General features: G+C 47.3%; 1 protein-coding gene across 2 annotated transcripts in view; it reads left to right on the top strand.

The window, feature by feature from the left end:
- The first annotated feature begins 6,055 nt into the window (after positions 1 to 6,055).
- The window catches only part of CHST15 (carbohydrate sulfotransferase 15), a 46,886-nt gene continuing 44,168 nt past the window's right edge, over positions 6,056 to 8,773 (top strand). The window contains exon 1 of one of the 2 annotated variants that reach the window (XM_071446165.1): positions 6,056 to 6,206. The gene's annotated coding sequence lies outside the window, so the exon portion shown is untranslated. The remainder of the gene's footprint in view (positions 6,207 to 8,773) is intronic. The other variant, XM_071446166.1, reaches the window with a different exon arrangement.

Here is an 8,773-nt window from a genome sequence, read left to right as displayed (position 1 = left end):
GAACGATTCATATGTGCACTCACACGACTTGTATGTAAATGTGCTTCATGCCACAAGCTGTTTTATTAATTCTTGAGCCACTCTTGAAGGCTGGGGTTTGCAAGGAACTTCATGAATGAAGAGCAACAGATGGGAAAGGGGAAAGACTGGGGTATGTAGGGAAAAGAGTCTATAAAATGCAGTTAATCTGTTTTTTTCTGGAGGTAGACAGAAGGGTAAAAATCACTTAAGGAAACAAGGCACACATATAATCCAAGCACTCATTAGAACACATCCCTGATCAAATTTTAAACGCTTCATTTTGAATTCAGAGGCTGGAGGAGGAGTAATAAATGACATGAAAGTGAAAACTCAGGGTATTGGAGTGTGAATGTAAAGGCCCAGTGAACTTAAATTCCCTACCAGAGGCTCAGGGACCAAATGTGAGAACACAAAATACACCTGGAGAGCCACAGCTTGTGTATGAGTCATAAAAGGAAAAATGTTCTGTAACAGGAACTAAACAGCTCCAGGAGTGACAGCCTTCCCAATGTGAAACCACGGGCTTGCTCAGCTGGGAAAAGAGGAACCAGGAGCAGAGATCCTCTGGACTCCAGTGTGTGCCTTGAATCAAAGCCAGACATGGTGGGGACACAGAAGCCACCTGATCATTTTAGCAGATCTGAGAAGCCTTAGAGCATCTTTCATCATTTAATCCGCTGCTCAGCTATGTCAAGCTCTTCATTAATCAAAGCTCAAAAGCAGTGCGGATTTCTAAAGAGTCTTTTTTAAAAAATGTTACTGAAGAAAACTACTTAAACAGAGCTTGAAGCAACCTAATGTGAAGCTCTGGGCAGCTGCCTCCCTCAGTTTTGCCAGTGCTGTGATGAGCCCTTGGGTGCTGTCACCTCTCTGGGAGCTGCAGGAGGAGCAGTGTGGAGCTGTCACACGTGAGCTGCTCCTGGTGCCAATCTGGATGGTATTTGGGGGGGGAAGGAATGATAAATCTGACTCCATGTTCTCAGAAGGCTAATTTATTCTTTTATGATACTATAGTATATCAAAGAATACTCAACTAAACTATACTAAAGAATACAGAAAGGATACTACTGAATGCTAAAAAACTAATAATGAGAACTGGTGGCTCTCTCCAGAGTCCTGACACAGCTTGGCACTGATTGGCCAATGAGTCAAAACAATTCACATGAAACCAATGAAACAGCCACCTGTGGGTAAACAATCTCCAAACACATTGCACATGAGCACAACACAGGAGAAGCAAATCAGATAATAGTTGTTTTCCTTTTTCTTTAAGGCTTCTCAGGAGAAAAATCCTGAAGGGATTTTTCAGAGAATGTGAATGCCAAAACCTGAACCCATCTCCAGCTGTCTTCTGGATCAAAACTTCCCATCCCTTCAGAGGCTCACAGAGCTGTGCATGCAGCAGGTTTCAAAGCTTTGCCCGCCCTGGGAATCACAAGCACGTGCTTCCAGAAGCAGCAGGTATTCACAGGCTCCAAGGCTTCTCGTTGCACGCGGTGCCACAAAAGAATAATAGTAACTCTGAGCACTGAGCCATTTAAATTCTATTTTAATTGATTCCCAGCTACCTCACAACTCCAGCATATTGTTAAATCAGTGGTGGATGAAAGTAGCAGGAGGTAGCATCTTCTGCATGGCTGCAGGGAGAGCATATCTAAAACAAGGCAGTAAATCCTGGGTGCCTCATCGCCAGAGAGATGCAGACAAATTGGAAGAAATTCATAAGAAGAGTAATAAAAATGATTAAAGGTCGGAAGAGACTGAGTTATGAGTGAAGATTAAAGGAACTTAATATGTATCACTTGGCTAAATGATGACTAAGAGGGGAATGATACCCTTCAACAAGTACTAGGAGGGCATAAAGATCACCAATAAAAGGGAGCTCTTGAGGGTGCTGAAGGACACACAGCTCAGGATGAAAGGATGGCATCAGGCAAAAGGCAACTGAAATCTAAAAATCATTATAATCTAACAGACCATTTGTGGGAAACCAGATTCTGCCACATTTACCTAATCAAGTTTCAGTTTTAATTTTTGCCTGTTCCAGGGACAAAGGCATTGTCTTCAATTAAAGGCTGAGCATGAATTCCCAGAGGCATTCCAAGGATGTGCATGCCAAGAGGAATAATTCCCAGCCCAAGTTGAGAAAACAGCAAGAAAAGGCATTCAGAGTATCTGAAGGTTGATATACCCTTTACTCAGAGCTGAAGGATGTACAAGATATGAAATTAGTGATGTGAATGTGCCTGTTGCCAGGATACCGGGGGCAAAATGAGAGTAATAATGCATTTCTTTAAAATACACACATTCCATTAATTCCAGTGAGAATTACACCAATATTTTAATGGCAGAGCAGACAACTAAGAATAGCAAATCTCCCTGCAATTTTCCCACAGCACCAACTCCCAGCCTCGGAGTTGGGAGAAGAGCTGAAACAATCTCTGGGGGTGCTGGAGGGCTGGGGCTGCACATCCTAAGCCCAGCCTGCATCCATCGGGATGGAATTGGGCTGGAATTAGGCTGAGCTGCAGCTCTGCTCAGCGCTGAGCCCTCGAGCTGTTAAATACAACATCCATAGCACCTGGTGGTTTTCCAGGCTCACTGCACGGAAACTCCCGGCTGGATTTACAGGGTTTTTTTATTTTTTCTTACCCAGGAAGTTGTTTGCTTCCAGCTCCACCACACCTCTGCTTTTCCTGAGAAAGGGGAGTCCTGAGGTGTCCCTCGGGGAAGGTGGCAGGTCCCTTTGCTCCCAGCACCTCGTGGCACAAAGGGGACTGAGATGTTTTGGGGAAGTTTTAGTGTTTTCCTGTCACTGCCCGTGTCTGTTCCTGGTGGAATTAGGATTTGATGTAAGGATATCACTTTGTGCTGGAACCCTGCAGCAGCATCCCTGGAGAAGGGCTTTGGGAAGCACTGCCTGGGGATGGAGGTCATGGGAAAAGGGCTCCCCAAAAGCAGCTGGAGTGGGAAGCAGAATCCTCCTCGGTCCTTGCGGGCAATGAACTCCTTCCTCTGCTTTATGAGTTTGGGAGAGGGGAAGCACAAAGCAGAAACATCTGCACGTCTAAGCCCTCTCTGTGAGAATAACCCAGAGATGCTGATGCTGGGAGAGGCACATGGAGGAAAAGCAGCCCTTTTCCTGGGATTAGCATCCCATTACAGCGGTGCTCTGAGGACACAATCTGATTTATTTATGCCAGAGTTTAATCTGGCTATAAATGCACAGCTCTGCTACTGGCAAACACAGCCACTGGACCTGTCCACCAGATTTCTGCCCCAAGCCACAGCCAGCAGCAAGGAGAAAGGACTCACATGGTTCAAAAAATCACCTTTTAAATTCACAAGTTTGCACCACTAATTGAGGGCCTGCTTTTCAACACTGCTAAAGGACTCGTCCATCTTTTTCACCACAGAAGCCTGCTCAGAGCTAAGAAATATGTACAAACTTGTTTTAAAAGTGGGATGATTCTTCATATGTTGCAGAGTAAGCATGGCAACCAGCAGAAATCAGATTTACAGAGGTGGAGGTCAGGACCTTTCTTTTTATGAAAACCAATCTAGTCAGAGATAGCTCTACTATAATTTCTATATTGAAACTTCTTCATTTCCTCCCTCTTTGAACTCTGAATCATGAGAATTAAAGGTCAGTCTCAGCTTCTAGATTTTCAGGCTGTTTATTCTGATTTTCCTTCCTCTGGCAATCATTACAAGAGCATGTAGTAACAGGACAAGGGGTAATGGATTCAAACTGACAAAGGGCAGGGTTAGATGGGATATTAGAAATAAAATTCTTTCCTGTGTGGGTGGTGAGGCCCTGGCACAGGGTGCCCAGAGAAGCTGTGGCTGTCTCATCCCTGGAAGTGTTTAAGGATGGGTTGGATGGGTTTGGAAAAACCTGGGACAATGGAAGGTGTCCCTGCCCATGGCTTTAAAGTCCCTCTAACCCAAACCATTCTGTGATTCTGTGATTTTTCCTGGTAGCGCTGTTCCTGGAGAGGGATTTATCATGCCATTAAAGTTTGTGTTTTCCTCCCCATCTCTCCAGATACCACTGAGGAGTCTGTAGGTGTCTGTGAGATGGGCAGACTCAGCCTTTATGGAGTGCCTCTATGGAAGTTTGAGCCACCACGTGTGGAAAACACCACCAAGATTTCTACTCCAGCTGCTGCTTGGTGGGGAATAATGCAAACAGAGACTTCCCCAGGGAATGGAGATCTTGTTTTCATGACAGCTTCTTTGATTTTTTTGTTATTTAAAAATACAGAAAAAGGAAGAGAGTGTAATTACACAGAAATCTGGCTAAGGATAATTGCTATTCAGAACATCCCACGAGGCCAAAAAAAGGCCTTGGAGGGCAGAATATTTAACTCAGAACAGAAATGCTGAATATGTGTGAGTATTTTATAAATCACAGGTGTCACCTCGTCAGAGTCTTTATTCTGAGTAGTTTTTTCCCCTAAAAACCAGGTGAGATTCAGATGTGATCTGAACAGAGATCCTCACGTGGTGCTGTAGGAAATGTGTGCATGTGTGGCTTTTAAAAGCTTTTAAAAGTTTTTATGTGGTCTTACAGGTGCACAATCACCTGCTTGAAATCGTTAATTTGTTTGGCTCCCAATCAGAGCTGTGTAATTTATAAACTTCTGCTTTGCATTTTACTATTAAGGTATATATGGTTTCACAACAGATTCCCACAGAGCTGAGCTTTAGATGCTTCTGAAAGTTAAAACCAAAGATGGTCTTGATTACAAAAGGAAGTACTAAAATAGAGAATTCACTGTTCTTTCATATTCAGCTCGTGCTTCATCACTTCAAGCTCTTAGAAATAATATTGCTGAGCATTAAACACGTGGATTTAAGCTTAACAGTGTAAGGAGGGAAATATGAAGAGTTTTCCTTTTGATAACATTGGCTTTGCAAGTGTTGCATTAAACCTTTGAGGGAAATGGTGTGTGCTGCATCTCAGAAAGGATGTGTGTGCGTCACAGCTTTCATCACCAGACTATACATTAAACCACAGATTTATCATCATAGAACCACAGAACAGTCTGGGGTGGGAGGGACCTTAAAGACCATCTTGTTGCAACCCTCCTGCCATGGGCAGGGACATCTCCCACTATCCCACGTTGCTCCAAACCAAACCTGGCCTTGGGCACTGCCAGGGATCCAGGGGCAGCCACAGCTGCTCTGGGCACCCTCAGGGCCTGCCCACCCTCACTGGGAACAATTCCTTCTTAAAATTTAATCTCAGCTTGATCTCTGACAGTTTAACAGCTTTTAGGTATATTCACTTTACACATATATGAATAAACTTTTTTTTTTTTTTTTTTGGTAGGATCTCTTGTTTGAGAGCAAACTTTCCATTCAGCTGAGTAGAAGATTTTGGCTCCTTAGCCACGCTGGTGCTGTTGCCATTCCAAGCCCGGAGCAGGGCAGAGGATGCTCTCTGCAGCCTGCCAGGTGTGCAGCAGGATAGCTCTGATCCCCAGCCGTGCCCTGAGTCTCCTCGGGCTGACCTTTGCCTGCTCACCGCCATTCCGGGCAGCCCGAATTCCCGTCGGACGGCTCAGGAGGGGCCCATCTCCTCCTGGATTCCCTCGGCCCATGGCCCGGGATGCCGCGGGGGATGCCCGGGGGATGCCCCGCATCCCGCCCCAGAGGGTTCCGCGGAGCATCCCCCGCTCTGCTCGGAGCCCATCCCAGGGGGTTCCGCGGAGCATCCCCCGCTCTGCTCGGAGCCCATCCCGGGGGGTTCCGCGGAGCATCCGCCGCTATGCTCGCAGCCCATCCTGGCAGCCCCATCCCGGGGGGTTCTGCGGAGCATCCCCCGCTCTGCTCGCAGCCCATCCCGGGGGGTTCTGCGGAGCATCCCCCGCTCTGCTCGCAGCCCATCCCGGGGGGTTCTGCGGAGCATCCCCCGCTCTGCTCGCAGCCCATCCCCGCTCCCCCGTGCCCGGGGGAACCCCCACGCCCCGGGGAGCCGCGGGGTAGAGCCGAGCGCTGCACTCCGCCTCCCGGGCTGCGCAGCGCGGCCGGGGAGCGGCGGGGCTGCTCCCTCCCCCTTCCTCCTCCTCCTCCTCCTCCTCCTCTCCTCCTCCTCGTCCTCCGCCCCCCTCCCCCAGGGCAGAGCCGGCGGAGGCGGCGGGCGCGGGGCAGAGCAGAGCAGAGCCGAGGCGGCGGAGGTAGGAGCGCGGGGATGGGATGGGATGGGGTGGGATGGGATGGAATGGGATGGGATGAATGGGATGGCGGGAAGGCGGGGGCCCCCAGGCCGCGGCTCCCCAAGTTTGCAGGCAGCGGGACTTTGCGGGAAGTTGGGCAGCACCGGGCTCCGCACGGCTCGGGGGACGCGGGGCTGTCCCCGCTCCCCGCGGGCTGCGGCACCCGGGGCGCTGCCAGGGCATCCCGGAGCGGCGGCAGGAGCGGGGAAAGGCGGCAGGAGCGGGGAGAGGCGGCAGGAGCGGGGCCGGGCTCCCGGGACCCGCGGGCACAGGGCACAGGGCGCGATGCTGTCACTGCCCGCAGCCGGCTCGGGGCTCGGGGACAGCGGACACTTGTCCGGGGGCTCTCCTGACAGAGCCTTTCCATCCCGGAGCGCATCCCTCCGAGGAGCGAGCCGGGCGTGCAGGCGAGTGTTTTTGGTGAAGAGGGGGATTTCTGAAATGCAAGCTGCTGGCTGTTAAAAATAGCTTGATAGCTGCTGAGAATGCAGGCAAGGTTCAGTGACGGGTTATTGTGGTCAGAGTCTGTTAAGCAACAATTCACCAGCTGAACTTTGGCGGTCTCATATATGGGCTTCTCCTTTTCTTCCCCTTCTTCTTCTTCTTCTTTTTTTTTTTTTTTTAATTTTCCTCTGCTGCTTCATTGTAATACTACAGCCGTACTCTGCAGGGATCTCAGTGTCTTAGGCACAGACAGATTTGTAGGTTAATAGGATACGTGAGAGTATTGCTTGGATGGTGCATCCAAACACCTACCAAACTCTCAGATTTGGAATTTTAAATTTTTTTCATTTTATTTCTTACATCATTCTATGGCCTAAAGTCCCCTTCACACTGACTTGCGTACGACATCAGAATGGTTTCACTTCTTGAATTGTTAGCCAGACTAAAAACTCATCATCATCATCATCTCCTGTAGAACAAACATGTTCCTTTGTGTTTTGAGACTTAAAAGAAAGAGCAGAGTGGCCAGCTGGGCACATCACAGATTAAATCTCAAAGTTTGCTGGAACTGTTCATGAAAAATAAATATTTTTAAGGTTTAACTGCAAATGGTATGTACTCGTTTGGATAAACAAACACCTGATTGAACAGCACTGCACTTGATACTGACTGGGGACTGCTTGATCTTTGGCAGAGAGGGAAATTTCCACCCATAAAACATCCCCAAGTGGACGTGAACCATACATATATATTTGTATCTGTGCTATTTATAGACATAGATATGTTTTTTTATATACAGTCACTCACAAATAGTGACTCTCACTTAAAACCAGCAAGCACTTACAGAGTAGCTGCCTTGAAGCCTCTTTTTGTCAGTGATTAAAATGTTGTCACACATCTCATGCCCTGAGAGCTTCTCTGCTGCTGCTGGTGCCATTTCACTCTTGGGCATTGAGTCAAAGGATTCATCTGGCTCTTCACGTGCCAAAAGAAAGAAAATCAATTTGAATGCAGAAGGACTACTTGTATGAAGATTAAGTAGTGAAACTACCTTCTTTCTTTCCTTTTTTTTTTTAATAGCACTTAGATCCTGTGTCTGTGAGTTGCAGCCACCGTGCAGTTCTGAAATCAATAGGAAAATAGTTTTATGGTTCAGATTTTGTCACAGGAGGACTAATCTCAAATTCAGAGTGTTTTATTTGGTGGTTTGTAACAGGAAGATGATCAAACAGTGGAGATTTACATTGCAAAACACATAATTCCACTAATGCAATGGAAGGCAGTAATGGATTTTTATCTTCATTGCTAAACTAAAAGCAGGTATCTGGAAACCATATAAATGAGAATGGTGAAGCAGACTCTCATATTTGAATTATTTCATGTGGTTGGAGGGGAAGGATGAAGGTGTGTAATCCACCAGCAGTATGAACAGGGATTTTATGTAGGCATAATCACAGAGATGCAAATAAGGTACTGCTTATGTTCTATTTTAACATTATTTCAAGCAACCTGTGGCAGGAGCTCTGTGAGAAGGGGGAGTTTCAGTGCTCAAAGCTTTTGTTGGCTGCCCAGGTGATCTCAGTTTTAAGGATGGGCTGGTACTAAAGCACCTCTCAAAGCACTGGTTTGTGTTGAAGATCAAGTGGGGTGGCAGCAAACTCTGCTAAGGATTTCTTGTGGAATTCCTCTGCTGACTAGGAAGGGGATCCTTCCTTTTATAAACTACTTTTCCTGCACTGATTTCTTCCTCATATGTGCACAGAGCAAAATCTCACTATTGTAGCTCAGGGCTGTGTCACCACTGGGTGCTGATAGAATTTGCCCCGAGGTGAGCTGACAGCAGAGGGCTGATCTCACCTCAATGACACGTGGATTTAGGAACTTGGCACACCCAGCTGTGCCTCTCTTCCAGCACAAATGCATCACTTAGGTGAAGAAAAGCCATGACACAAACAGATACTGATATGCCCCTCTCCCTCCTAATTACCCCTACAGTTAATGTATATCCCACAGTCAGAAATTCCAATGGGATGTGCTCTTAAATCACTCAGTGCTGCCCTGGGTACTTACCTGAGGTGGAGCAC

This window comes from Agelaius tricolor, unplaced genomic scaffold, assembly GCF_023055355.1.
Source record: "Agelaius tricolor isolate 1412-34295 unplaced genomic scaffold, bAgeTri1.0.p SCAF_22, whole genome shotgun sequence".
Lineage (NCBI taxonomy): Eukaryota > Metazoa > Chordata > Aves > Passeriformes > Icteridae > Agelaius > Agelaius tricolor.
Note: the sequence above shows the minus strand (reverse complement) of the source record. Positions and strands in the feature narration are given on the sequence as shown.